The following is a 14501-nucleotide window of genomic DNA, read 5'->3' as shown; positions in this document are numbered from 1 at the left end:
CTGGAATATGGCTCAAGTAGTATAATGCCTGCCTAGCAAGTATGAGGCCCTGAGCTAAAACCCCAGTACCACAAACACAAAAAACATTTCTGTACCTACTCATTTGGGAGGCAGAGATAGGATCATGGTCCAAGACCATTCCAGGTAAAAGCTTGAGACCTTATCGAAAAGCAAACAGGACTGGGGCATGAAACAATTAACAGAGAGTAAAGAGACAGCCTACAGAATGGGAAAAATCTTCGCCAGCTATTCATCTTACAATGAATCAATATCCAGAATATATGGAGCACTCAAAAAATTTAATACCAAAAGCACAAACAATCCAATCAATAGGAGCAACTATTAGGAAGAAAAAGGGATGGGGGGCAAGATAAGCATGGGTAATGGGGGTGAATATGATCAAAGTATGTCACTGCATACATGAAAATGTCACAAAGAAATCTATTATTTTGTGCAATTAATATACACTAATTTTTTAAAGTTCGATAAAAGAATATTGACCCTCATTAGTTTTACTTGAGTAAAATTTTTATTATACTTGAGAGTATAACAATAGTTATTATATTACTTACTGTAGTATTAAGTGATCTCCATTGTTTTAGCAACAACTTAATTTCTGAATCAAGTTTAAGGTATATTTTGCTATTTCCTGAAACAACATGAGACAAAGCTCATAGAAATTTCTTGTTAAAATTTCTGCCCCTTATTTTTCCTTTCCTTGGTCTAACACAATAAAATGACCTGAGATAATCATTACCTTTCTAAGCCATTTAGAACATTTTGATCCAGGATAATTTATATAGTTTATACACATTAAAAACAATTTGGGGTTAGGTATTTCCATCTGAAGTACCCCAAGGCTTATTATTCACACTTTATGCTCCTAGGTCCTTCTTGAAAATCTAAGTTTACCCAGAAAAAGAAGAAGAAAACAGTAGACCAGTATTTCAAAACTCAAGGAGGTGGTAAATGAGAATTGAAAGACAGTTTTTTCTCATTTTTTTGCACAAGCCAGAAATTATCAAGCTCTCTTTCATGTTTTTGTTAATCTCTTTATTAGAAAGACACAGTTACAGTAGACTCAACCAGGAAATCAAAGGCGGTTTATATACAGTAATAAATTCTCATTGGCAAGACAACCTTTCATTCCTAATACCTCAGATTGCTGTGGCAAGGCACTACCTTGAGAGAGAGTCTCCTGTTTAAGACTGAGGTACTCTAGGGGTCTTGAAAAACAGGAACAAGTTCAGCTTAGGGTGTCTTGAGACACTTGGCCATAGTGTATGAGAGGAGACAGCCCCAAGAAGCCTGTGGAGAGGGAGAGCATTTGACTCAGAGTGAGTTGAGAAGTTACAGAAAGCTGGGAAAGGGGCAGTGATTGGTGGCCCCACCTACCCACCCAGTGAAAACAGCTTCATTGCCTGAAGACAATATCAAAAACAAAACACCTAGTCTTGAGCTGGAAGACAGCTCAAGTTACAGGAGCTCCCAAAGCTGCTGGTGACCAGGCAGGCTTTGAGACTGAGCCACACAGGAGACTTGGAAAATCAAGAAACAATCACAGCACAGGAGTTCTTGGACATTTGGTCATAGTGTTGAGAGAGAGAAAGCCATGAGAAGTGGTCGAGGAGATAACACAGGAAAAGAAATTAAAGTAGCACCAGGCAGTGAAGGGCCTGGTGATTAGTGGTCCTGCTGTCCTGGCTACAGCAAGCCCCAATGCCTGCAGATCACTGAAGAAACACAACTAAACCCATAGCTGGCACATTACTCAGCATCCAGAAACTATTTGGTAGCTTTGAGCTTGCTGCCAGGCAGGGCTGAAAGCTCTGAGCACAGTAGCCTGGAATCACACAATATCCCCCAGTCTCATTCCTTCTACAAAACAGCGAACTGCTGGGTGGGATCTGAAGGAATTGAGACCTGAAAGTTGACTGCCTGAGTCCCTCAGTTCTCTACCAGTGCAGAGCTGAGTGTGTTATTTGTTCCTCCAATCATCAAGCACATGTGGGTGACATCTTGAGGGTTGCACATGTATTCCCTCAGAGGGGACCTGTGCAGCAAGTGTGAATTTGCCTGGTCTATAGATTAAAAAGCACCTTGCAGCCAGCAGTGGTTTCTAATATAAAAAGAAGGGAAGCTTCTAAGGTGGAAACAGCACAGAAGTAGACAACTGACCCTTCATCAGCCCCACCTTCAACCCATATAGCACCAACCCATGCACAAGGAAACACAAGAGACTCTAGCTAGCTCTCCTCTATCTGACTGGTGCTGAGAATCAGGCTTGGTGCCTTGGATAAGAAGGCAAAACTTTGCCTATGTATGGAGCTGTTCCCCAGTCTGATGGTGAGAAACTACACTGCCACCCTCCCACTACATAGTCCTGCCAAAACACTGATAATACTTTGACTGCAAGACTCTGCTGATAAAACTTCCTATAAACAAATTTGGCATCAGATGCATAAATTTCAATGCAGAAATAAAAGAGATATGAAAAAACAAGGCAATCTGACTCCCTCAAAGGTCAGCAACGACACAGTAACAGACACTAAAGATAGTAAAGAGGAAGAAAGCCCAAAGAATTAAAAAACATGATCATAAGAATGATTAACAAAATGAGAGTATGTATAAAAAGAAGAATGATTAAAAAAGGATTCAAATAAACAGCTGTAGGAACTCAAACAGAATACAAATAAACAACTGAATGAAATTAAGAAAACAATGCAGGACAGGAAAGAGGAATTCAATAAAGATACAGAAATTCTGGGGGAAAAACTCATACTGAAATTCTAAAAATGAAAAGCTCAATACATCAAATAAAAACCTAAATGGAGAGTCTCTCTGGTACAGTGGATCAAACTAAAGACAAATTACCAGAGCTCAAAGACAAGGAAGATCTATTAGAACAGTCAGATGAAGAAAAAGGGAATAAAACAAAGAAGTACAATGGAACATGCAAGACCTCTAGTACACTATTAAAAGACCAAACCTACAAATCATGGGCATAGAAGAAGAAGAGGTACAAGGTGAAAGGATAGAAAACATATTCAATAAAGTAATAGTAGAAAATTTCCAAAATCTTGAGAAAGAGAGAGCCATTCAGGGAAAGGAGGCTTCCCCTGATAATACCAGAAAAGAACCACACTAAGACATATCATAGTTGAAAAATTAAGTATGTAGAACAAGAAAAGAATAGAGAAAGCTGTAAGAGAGAAGCAACAAGTCCCATAAAAGGCAGACCCATCAGAATAACACCAGATTTCACAACAGAAAACCATAAAAACAAAAAGAACATGGAATGAAGTGTTTCAAGCACTGAAAGAAAATAACTGGCAGCCTAGATTACTCTGTCCAGCAAAGTATCATTCACAACCGAAGGAAAGATTAAAAAAACCTTCCATGATAAACAAAAGTTAAGCAATTTATAACCCTAAACCCATACTGCAAAAGATACTTAAAGGAATCCTACACAAGGAACAGGAAGATACTTGTAACCATGAAGATATGGGGAAAAAAATCTCACTAGCTGAATACATAAGCAAATTAAGAATAGAAAAGAATCAAACTCTATAAAAACAACAAAATGGCATGAATTTCAACATATCTTTCAAGAGTAACACTAAATGTTTATGGTCTTAATTCTCTAACCAAAAAACATAGGACAGAAGGTTAGATCAAAAAGCAGCACCTCACTATTTGTTGCCTACAAGAAATGCATCTCACTAAAAAAAACCCAAACACTTGCTTAGGATAAAGAGATGGGAAAAGACCTTCCAAGCAAATGGACCCCAAAAGCAGGCAGGAGTAGCTATACTCTTATCTGATAAAGTAGATTTGAAACTAAAACTAGTAAGAAGAGACAAAGAAGGTCACTTCACATTAATAAAGGGAAAAATCAATGAAGAGCAAATAACAATTGTTAACATATATGTACCAAATGTTGGTACACTCAACTTCATTAAACAAACACTACTAGAATTAAAAGCATGGATAGACCCCAACACAATGATAGTAGGAGACTTTAATACCAAGAGATAAGTCATCCAGACCAAAAAAAATCAGCACAGAAACCTAAGAATTAAATGACAATGTAGACCAGATGTAATTAATAGATATCCACAGAGTATTTCACCCACTTACTGCACAATATACTTTCTTCTCAGCAACCCATGGAACTTTCTCCAAAACAGATCATATTCTAGGACACAAAGCAAGTCTTAGCAAATGTAAGAAAGTTGAAATAACTCCCCATATTCTATCAGACCGTAATGGAATAAAACTAGAACTCAACAGAAAAAGAAATTACAGAAAATATTCAAACACATGTAGACTGAACAACACATTGTTGTGGGTCATTGAAGAAACTAGAGAGGAATCAAAAAGTTCCTAGAATCTACTGAAAATAAAACCACCACCTACCAGAGTCTTTGGGATACAACAAAGGTAGTGCTAAGAGGAAAGTTTTAACTATGAGTACCTATATCAAAGAAAAAAAAAAGAGAGAGCTCAAATAAACAGCTTAATGGTCCTTAAAAAAAAAAAAAAACAAGATCAAACTAAGCCCCAAATTATCAAATGGGAAGAATGATAAAGATTCCAGCAGATAATAATGAAATAAAGACCAAAAATCATGCACACAATCAATAAAACAAAAATCAATTCCCTGAAAAGATAAACAAGATTAATAATTTCTTAGGCAATCTTACTAAAAGGAAGAGGGAAAAGACCCAAATTAATAAAAATTAATTTTTATTAGAGATGAAAGAGGGATTTTTAACAAATTCCAATGAAATCCAGAAAATCATGAAGGAATACTTTAAAAACCTATATTCAAACAAACTGGAAAATCTAGAAGAAATGGATAAATTTCTAGATGCATTTGACCTACCAAGATTGAACCAAGGGAACATAAGCCACATAAATATAACTACAAAATGCAATTAAATTGAAGCAGTAATAAAGTTCTCCCAACAAAGGAAAGCCCAGGACTCAATGAATTCACTGCCAAATTCTTCTAGACATTTAAAAAGAACTAACACTAGTATTCCTCAAACTTTTTCATGAAACAGAAAGGGAAGAAATACTAACAAATGCATTCTATGAAGGTATTATTATGCTTCTTCCAAAACTGGACATGGACACAGCAAAAAATAATTATAGACTGATCTCTTTAATGGATATAGATGCAAAAATTCTCAATAAAATACTTGCATAGTGAACCCAACTACACTTTTAAAAGATCATACACCATGGTCAAGTTGGTTTTATTCCAGAAAATGAAAGGATAGTTCAACATATCCAAATAAAGCACATAAACAGAATAAAGGGGCAGGGGGGTGGATAACATGATCATCTCAATTAATGCAGAAAAGTCCCTTCTTAGAATTCAACATCCTTTCATAACACAAAGCTCTGAAGAGACTTGGCATAGAAAGATGACACCTCAACATAATAAGAGCTATATATGAGAAATCTAAAGCCAACATCACAATAAATGAGGGAAAACTTAAAACATTTTCTCCAAAGTCAAGAATAAGACAAGTTGTCCACCCTCCCCACTCTTATTCAATATAGTACTGGAATTCCTAGCCAGGGAAATAAGGCAAGGGAAAGAAATAAAAGTAATTAAAATAGAAAGGACTCAAATTATCACTGTTTGAAGATGATATGCTTCTATACTTAAAAGACCCCAAAGATTCCACCAAAAAAACTCCTAGATCTTATAAACACTTTTTGGTAACATAGAAGGATATAAAATCAACTTACAAAAAATCAGTAGCTTTTCCATACTTGTTCTATACATCGAACAAGCAGAGTAAAACATCAGGAAAACAATTCCATTCACAACAGGCTCAAATAAAAAACAAACATCTACGAACAAACTTAACCAAGGAGGTGAAAGGTCTCTACAGTGAAAACCATAAAACCTTGAAGAAAGAAATTAAAGGCACCAGAAAATGGAAAGACTTCTCTATGGATTGGCAGAATTAATATCCCAAAAATGACGATACTGCCAAAAGCAATCTATAGATTCAATGCAATGCTCATCAAAATCCCAATGTCATTCTTTGCAGAAATTGAAAATTCAATACCAAAATTCACATGGAAGCATAAAAGACTGAATAGCCAAAGTAATCCTGAGCAGAAAAAAACAATGCTGGAGATATCACAATACCAGATTTCAAATTATACTACAGATCCATAGTAACAAAAAGAGCATGGGACTGACACAAAAACAGACACAGCTGGGGCACTGGTGACTCATGCCTGTAATCTTAGCTACTTGGAAGGCTGAGATCACAGGGATCAGGGTTCAAGGCCAGCCTGGGCAAAGAGTTCATGAGACCCCCTTCTCCAAAATAACCACAGCAAAATGGACTGGTGGTGTGGCTCAAACAGTAGAGTGCCTGCTTTGCAAGAGCAAAGCCCTGAGTTCAAAACTTTGTCCCACAGGGATAAAAACAGACAGCAAGACAAGTGGAACAGAATAGAAGACCCAGAAATAAAACCACACAACTATAACCATCTAATCTTTGACAAAAGAGTGAGTCATACAGTGGAGGAAAGACAACATCTTCAGCAAATGGTGCTGGGAAAGCCAGTTATCTACAAGCAAAAGACTGAAACTAGACTCCCCTCTCTCACCCTGTACAAAAATTAACTCCAAATGGATCAAAGATCTTTTTTATTAGCATATTATAGTTGTACAGGGGGGATACATTGTGACATTTACATATGTGCTATAATATATCTTAATTAGATTCACCTCCTCTGTAATTCTCCCTCATCCCTCTAACCTCCTTCTTAGAACAATTTCAACATGTTTCAGTGTTCTATTTTCATACATGTATACAAAGTACATCCACTATGTTCACTCTCTCCGTTTCCCTCCCCCCTCCACTGGTCCCCACCCTGGACAGGATCTCTTTTACCTTCCTATCCTTCATCATTTCAAGTGAATATTGGTTGTTCAAGGGGGTTCACCTTGGTATTTCATACATGTATATACAGTATTTTCATCAGATTAAAATCCCTTACATCTTTTTGGCCCTGCTGCTACATTATTCAACAGCTTGCAGTGCATTGCATTTATACACAGATACTACCTTTATACACAGATACATTGTTTTTCAAGATTATTTACTCTCTACATTCTCTTTTAATGTAAGACCCAGAATGTTAAAACTACTGCAGGAAAAAATAGGGGAAATACTGGAAGATATAGACATAAGTAATAATTTTCTGAATAAAACTCTAAGTGTCTAGGAAATAAGATTAAGAATTGACAGATGGAACTGTGTTAAAAGTTTCTGCACATCAAAGAAATGATTACCAGAATTAAGAGACAACACATCAAATCTTCACCAGCTATTCAACCGATAAGAGATTAATATCCAGAATATACAAAGAGCTCAGAAAACTAAAGAGCAAAAGAACAAAGCATACAATTAATAAATGGACAAATGAATTGAACAGATGGTTTTCAGAAGAATAAATACTAATGACAAATAAATACATGAAAAAATGTTCAACAACCTTAGCCATAAAGGAAATGCAAGTCAAAACTACACTGGAAGATTCTGTTCCACCCCAGTCAGATTGGCCATTGTCAAGAAAACAAGGAACAACAAATGCTGGTAAGGACGCAGGGGAAAAAGGAACCTTGGTGGAAACGTAAACTAGTACAACCACTATGGAAAACAGTATGGAGGTTTCTCAAAAAACTAAAAATAAACTGACTTTATGACCCTACCATACCACTTTAATATATGCAAAGGAGTATAAATGAATATACAAGAGAGATACCTGCATACCCATATTTGTTGCAGTTCTCTTTATAATCACCAAACTGTGGAAATAATCAAGGTGCCCAATAACTGATGAATGGATATATATACATTATATAATATATATTATCTATTCATACACCCCATGGAATATTACTCAGCCATAAAGAAAAATGGAATTATGTCATTTGCAGGAAAATGAATGGAACTGGATATCATCATGATAAGCAAGATAAGCCAAACTCAAAGGGCCAAATAGCATACATTCTCACTCATTTGTGGAACATACACCTAAAATGATAATGATGGTGATGATGATAGGACATGAATGAACATGGAGAATTATCTATGGGAAAATTAGAAGAAGGGGGAGAGGAAAGGATACTGATGGGTGAAGAGGTTTGAAGTATGCCACATATACACATATGAAGACAGTATAATGAAACCCACCAAACACTGTTTGAAAAAGAGGGAAGAAAAAAGGAAGGGAATGGAAATATAAGGTACACTGTTTACATGCATGGAATTATTACAGTGAAATCCTCTCATATTATCAATGTATGCTAATTCAAAAATAAGAATTTAAAAATAAGAGAAAGGTGTTCTGGATTAAATAATAAATCTCATTGTTGTTGAAAATATTGCCCCACATGATGCAATTGCAAGGCACTGCTGAATATGTTAAACTTATTACTTATACGCTTAAACTTCCTTCTAATGTCTAAATATTTTTGAGTGATACAAATAACACAAAAAATAGATATAAAATCCTTTCTACAATAGCAAAGACAATGATAGCTTCTGCAAAAAGTTCCAAACGTCTTGACTGTTGATTTTTCTTGCTAGAGTAAGTTCAGTGTTGGTGGTCCCAGTCACCAGGCAACATTCTCCATGCTAGGTTCCTTCTATCCTTTGACTGTATCATTCCCTTAGCCTTGACATCAGTGTCTACACCAGTAGAAAGCGAATGTACGCTTAATCACACAAATCATTGTGCTCTCATTGTGTCATGAGACCACACCTAGCTCTTAACTCTGTATCTACTTTCAGAAACTGCTCTGTTTTATCAAAGAGGAAACATGAATGTTAGTGGATTACTGGCCTTCAATACCACATGGTCAGTTGTAAAAACAAATACTACAAACTAAAATGTTGAATGATCTTACACCATGGATAAAAACACGAACATTTTCCCCTGAGATGCTACTGACTTGTACTGTCATATGGGCTAGAGAAATTTACAGATTTAGATTTCATTTTCTACTCCCATTTTCCTTAACTTTCTTTTTTAAATTATTGACATCAAAAAGTGTTACCTTTATTGCTAAAATCTCAAAGTAAGATGTATAAGGTGATATGGAATATTTTGACTACCACATTAATAAATCTGGAAAGTGATCATTTAAATCATTTTATGGATAAAAGAGTGTTATAATGTGGCAGATTAAACAAACTAATAAACTGAAGCCGATTTTGTAATAATTTTTTTTTGCAATACTAGGGTTTGAACTCAAGACCTACACCTTGAGCCACTTCACCAGCCCTTTTTGTGATAGGTTTTTTCCAGATAGGGTCTCACGAACTATTTACCCAGGCTGACTTCAAACCATAATCCTCCTGATCTCTGCCTCTTGAGTAGATAGGATTACAGGTGTGAGTTATTATTACTATTATTATTATTAAATATAGCCATTTATAATCCTTGTACCTAATGTCCATCGGTGTGAATAAAATGAGTGCCCCTTTATATATTTTGTTATATATAAATATTATTAAGTTCACATCATGCGTGATGCCAAAATTAATAAGTAATGTCAACATTAACTACAAATGATTACTATCCAACTCTGCCAGTAGGAAAAGATGTACATAACACCTAACACTTTATTCTTTATCCACACAATAAGAGATTTTGAGTTGATAGTATCTAATCTCTACTGTAGAAGAAGTACCAGAGTAAAAAAAAAATGCCTAAAGTCTCTTTTTCCAACTTTGTAATTCCAGGTCTCTTGGAAGTTAAAAGAATAATATTTGGTTAATTAGCAGCCATATCATTTGGTTTTACCAAATTTGAAATTGTGATGCAATTCCAAGATACTTGCACTGACCTCTTCTTTATGAACTTCATGTTCTTTTTAATGCCATATCACTCACCTGTGGTTTGGAATAGATTCACATTCACTAATGTTATTCCTTACACATTATTTTGTGTGGATTTAAGACAGAAAATCAGTACTGCATTGGATAGTTCTATTTGCATAGTTCTATTGATGGCAATTCAGGGAGTGGGGGGGAGGGGGCGGAGTGGGTGGTAAGGGAGGGGGTGGAGGAAGGGGGAGAAATGACCCAAGCCTTGTATGCACATATAAATAATAAAGGGAAAAAAAAAAGATTGAAGGTGCAAGTTAGCACAGCTACTCATACATAGACGTGGCATTTCTCTGGTGACAGATCATCTTCTTCCAGGGTTGCTTAGTGCTTTTTAATGAAGCTATATTGAATTTTTGTAGTGAAACATGAAACGTTCTTGATGTGGGGTTTATTTCTAGAGGTTTGAGGTTTCTGTATAAACTTGAAATCCATGTGTGGTTCATAGAAAATGTTGGTAAGACTCAATCAACTTTTGGAAAACCTGGATAGAATTTCAAGCAATTAGAAACAAGAGAATAAGTGTGCTTTGTTTACTTTAGACCAACTTCAGTGGGTTTTGAATTTAGAATTGAACAATTGGGGTTTAAGTTCCATTCACAGGGAAAACATGACTTCCTAGTGAAAAAAGACCTGAAGGAAACAACTTTTACTTTGGAAAAATACAAAAATGGTTCATGCATGGGCTCTGGAACACAGCACAGTGGTTGAAAAGAGGTCGTCTGAGAGGAATTTAAAGAAATTGTGTAATACAGTATGTGACAGTCAGTTGTTATTCTCCCTTTCACAGGGAATTCCCAGAAAATAGAACAGGTATGGGAACACACGATCTTTTTGGAGAAGAGAATGTCAACCTCAGTCATCTCTTACTGAACTAAATTCTACAAATTGTTTTAAAAATAAACAACAGAATGTTTGAAAAAGAAAATGGTTGCTTATCAGTCCGGTGTCTGAACTCAGCTAACTATATTCCAAATAATAAGTAATGAAATCTGTGCCATCATCATTTCAGAGGCAGGAAATCTGCAACATGGTGTTCAGTGTTGAATTTTGAGTCCATTGTAACAAGGCGAGTCTAATAACTTATTTAATTAATGCTCAGACACGCACGACAACCAAGATGTGTGCTGATTCACACATTGAGTTGAAGAAAAATCTGACTATTACATTTATAAGCTTATTTTTTTTCTTTTTTGGCATTTCATAAATTTTGATTGGAAGATTTTGTGGAAGAAGTGAATCTGTTAAGAAGTTGAACTTAAACTTGCTAATTGACAAACAAAGAGAAAAATAACTAAATAACTTCCCCCCAATCATATGCAGAACATAGAAAAGAGGTACAGATCGTGAAGGTCAAAGGATATAGTGAAAGAGGTGATGAAGCTCCAGACCAAAAGAAGACAAGAAAGATTTGAAAGTGAGATTTCCACCATGGTTTATGTACATTGTTGAGTTCTCTTTTTTCCTAGGGAAAAAACACATTTTTAAGTTAAGGATGGAAATATTTACAGAAATTCAAAGGAAATTATTGAATCTAACACTTTTAAATCAGTTCTGGCCAGGCGCCCTACAACTTGAGCCATTGGACTATGATGTATTGTAATAACAATTCTAAATGACACAATGTACCCCCAGCACAGCAACGAAAAAAAGAAAAACAAATAAATCAGTTTTACTACTTCAAACACAGCCAGATTCTTCTTTCTCAGGAGACTTTCCTTTTCTTTTTTTGGTGGTACTGGGGTTTGAACTCAGGGCCTCATGCTTGCTAGGCAGGCACTCTACCACTTGATCTTCTCTCTCAAGAGAAAAAAAAGAAAGAAATTTCTAGAAATGAATTTTATGCTAAACAGGGCTGCAATTCAGTGGGATACATGTGGAACAAGACCAGGGCAATTCTAAAGCCAGTGCAGTCTGGTTTTCAAATAAACCTGTATTGAGTTAAAGGTTGAGGCAAAAGTCATCAAAAACCTGCAAACAGGTAACATTCAACAAAGCAAACTGATTTTAGTTGATTTTTAAGATTTCCCAAAACCCAGATGTGAAGGAGCCAACTAAGGTACTTTGAAAAGTTGTTCTCAATTTGGGTTTTTAAATAAGTTTGTACGCAAACACCCAAGGAAACAAAATGTCATGCTCCATGGAAATTTGGTTAAAAATTTGAATGCTATATCCTGAAGAGACCCAGGCTTGACCTGGGTTTATAAAACGTGTTGGAAACGTTTATAAACATTTCACAAACTGACTGATTTGCAAGCAAATTAAGGAGGAAGTTTGTTTTTAGTTTAAATGTCACTCAGATTCCATGAATTCTAAATTTTCGACCCAACAACAAGGAGTAAAAAGCTTAGCCCTCCTGAGAAGAAGAGATTCCAAAAACAGAATAATCGAAATAAAAGGTAAACATAATAATCCAAAAATTCTCCATCTAAAAAAATTCAAACTTCCTAGTATGACATGAAAAAAGTAGAATTTTAAAGAGGAAATTTGTAACAAATTTTCCTAGATTTGAGATGACAACCAAAGTACCAGCATACCATTTGCTCCTCATTAGTTAATTTTCTAAACAGATTCATTTAAAGTCCTAATGATTTATTTGATGTAATCATCTGAACCAGCACTGATAAAGAGAATTCAGAAGTACTATAGTATTCACCAAAGGGAAAAAAAATGATCAACTCAGGGATCAATTAAAAGCAAGCTACTCAATATTTTTGTTCTTAGATAAAATTATTAACTCCAACAAAAATTATAAATTTACTGAAGACTGGTGACAATATTTTCTATATCCTTTTTATGCCTGAGGTATTCAATAATGTTACCTAGGGAGGTCCTAAGGTGACTTCATGCTTTTGAATATTTAGAACATGACCAACAAAGTAGCAATGGGCCACCTGCACATCAATGTCCCACTAACAAGACTCAGAAGTCTTTGGAAAAATAGCTGACTCCAAGTCTGGGACAGGAAATATAAAACAAGGAAACTATATTAGAAACATAAGAAAAGAACTTAGCAGCCATCTTGAATAGGCTTATAGGCCAAACATAGGACAACTGAAGCATCAGTAAGATAATAAAGACAATATGCTTAAATCATAGTGTTTTACATGCCCCAAAAATTTGTTTATCCATTCACCTATTGATGGACATTTGAGTCATTTCCAGAGTGGGGCTATTACAAATAAAGCTATTATGAACATTCATGTATACTTTGCATGGAAGATGCTTTCATTTCTCCTGGTTAAATACCCAGAAGTGAAATGGTGAATTATATGAAAAATACTATGTACAACATAAATTATTGTGTGAAGCATCTATTGAAGTTTATAAACATTTTTGATTGGGTTGCTTTTTTATTATTGAATCATAAAATGCATATTTTGATAAGTCCTTCCTATGTTAGAAACATGTATTTTGAGTCTTATCTTCCATTCTGTGGTTTGCCTTTTCATCTTCTTAATGCTGTCTTTTAGAGAGCAGGCAATAAAATTTTGGTGAAGTCTAATTTATCATCTTTTATGATAATTTTCTTTGGCCTCTCTAATAATCTTTGCCAGTCCCACAGTAAAAAAAAACTTTCTTTTATTTTCTTCTAGAAGTTTTGTAGATTTATTTTTTGTGTTTAGGTGCAAAGCAGATTTCAAAGTAATTTTTGTGTATAGTTTGAGATTAATGTTGAGGTATATATTTTTTAACATGGTGTCTGGTTGTTCTAGGACCATTTTTTGAAAAGACTCTTTTTCTCCAATAAAATTAATTAGTTCTTAAGCTTAAAAAAGAAATTGACCATACATATAAGCTCTATTCTGAATTGTCTATATTGTACCATTTATATCTACCTTTATGCCAATACTATACTAAATTGAAAGCTATAGCTTTCTTCTAAGTCTTGAAATGAAATAATGTAACTCCTTCAATCTTATTCTAGTTCAAAATTGTTTTTGCTCTTCTTTGTTATTTACATTTTGATATAAATATTAGAATAAAGCTGTCAATTCCTTTCCAAAAGAGAAGGGAGCAGCTGGGATGAGAAATGGCACTTCATTAAATCTATAGGTATATTGGGAGGGAATGCACTTAACTGTTGACTCTTCCAAACTATGCACATTGTATATCTCTCCCCGTAGGTCTTTTTAAAAACCTTTTATTGATTATTTTAAACTTTCAGTATAGCTGTCTTGCACTGATAATTCCTAAGCATTTTATCTTTTTTGACATACTGTAAATTTTTAATTTCAGTTTCAATTGTATCATACTAGTATATGTAAATACAATTGAGTTTTGAACATTGATCATGCATTCTGTGAGCTTGCAAACTTTCTAAGTGTTGTTAGAAGATTTTTCTATAGAGACAATTGTGTCAATTACAAATAGAAAGTTTATCTTCTTTCAATTTTATGCCTTTTGTTTCTCTTAGCTGTTTTATTGCACTGGTTATAACTCAAGTAGAATTATGAACAAAAATTATAAGAATAGATATCTCTGCCTTATTCCTGATCTATTAGGGGAAAAATCCAGTCTTTCCCCACAAAGTACAGTATCTTTGTATTTTTCATGGATACATTT

Source organism: Castor canadensis, chromosome 3 (assembly GCF_047511655.1).
Source record: "Castor canadensis chromosome 3, mCasCan1.hap1v2, whole genome shotgun sequence".
In the NCBI taxonomy this organism is placed as follows: Eukaryota; Metazoa; Chordata; class Mammalia; order Rodentia; family Castoridae; genus Castor; species Castor canadensis.
This window is presented reverse-complemented; position numbering follows the sequence as displayed.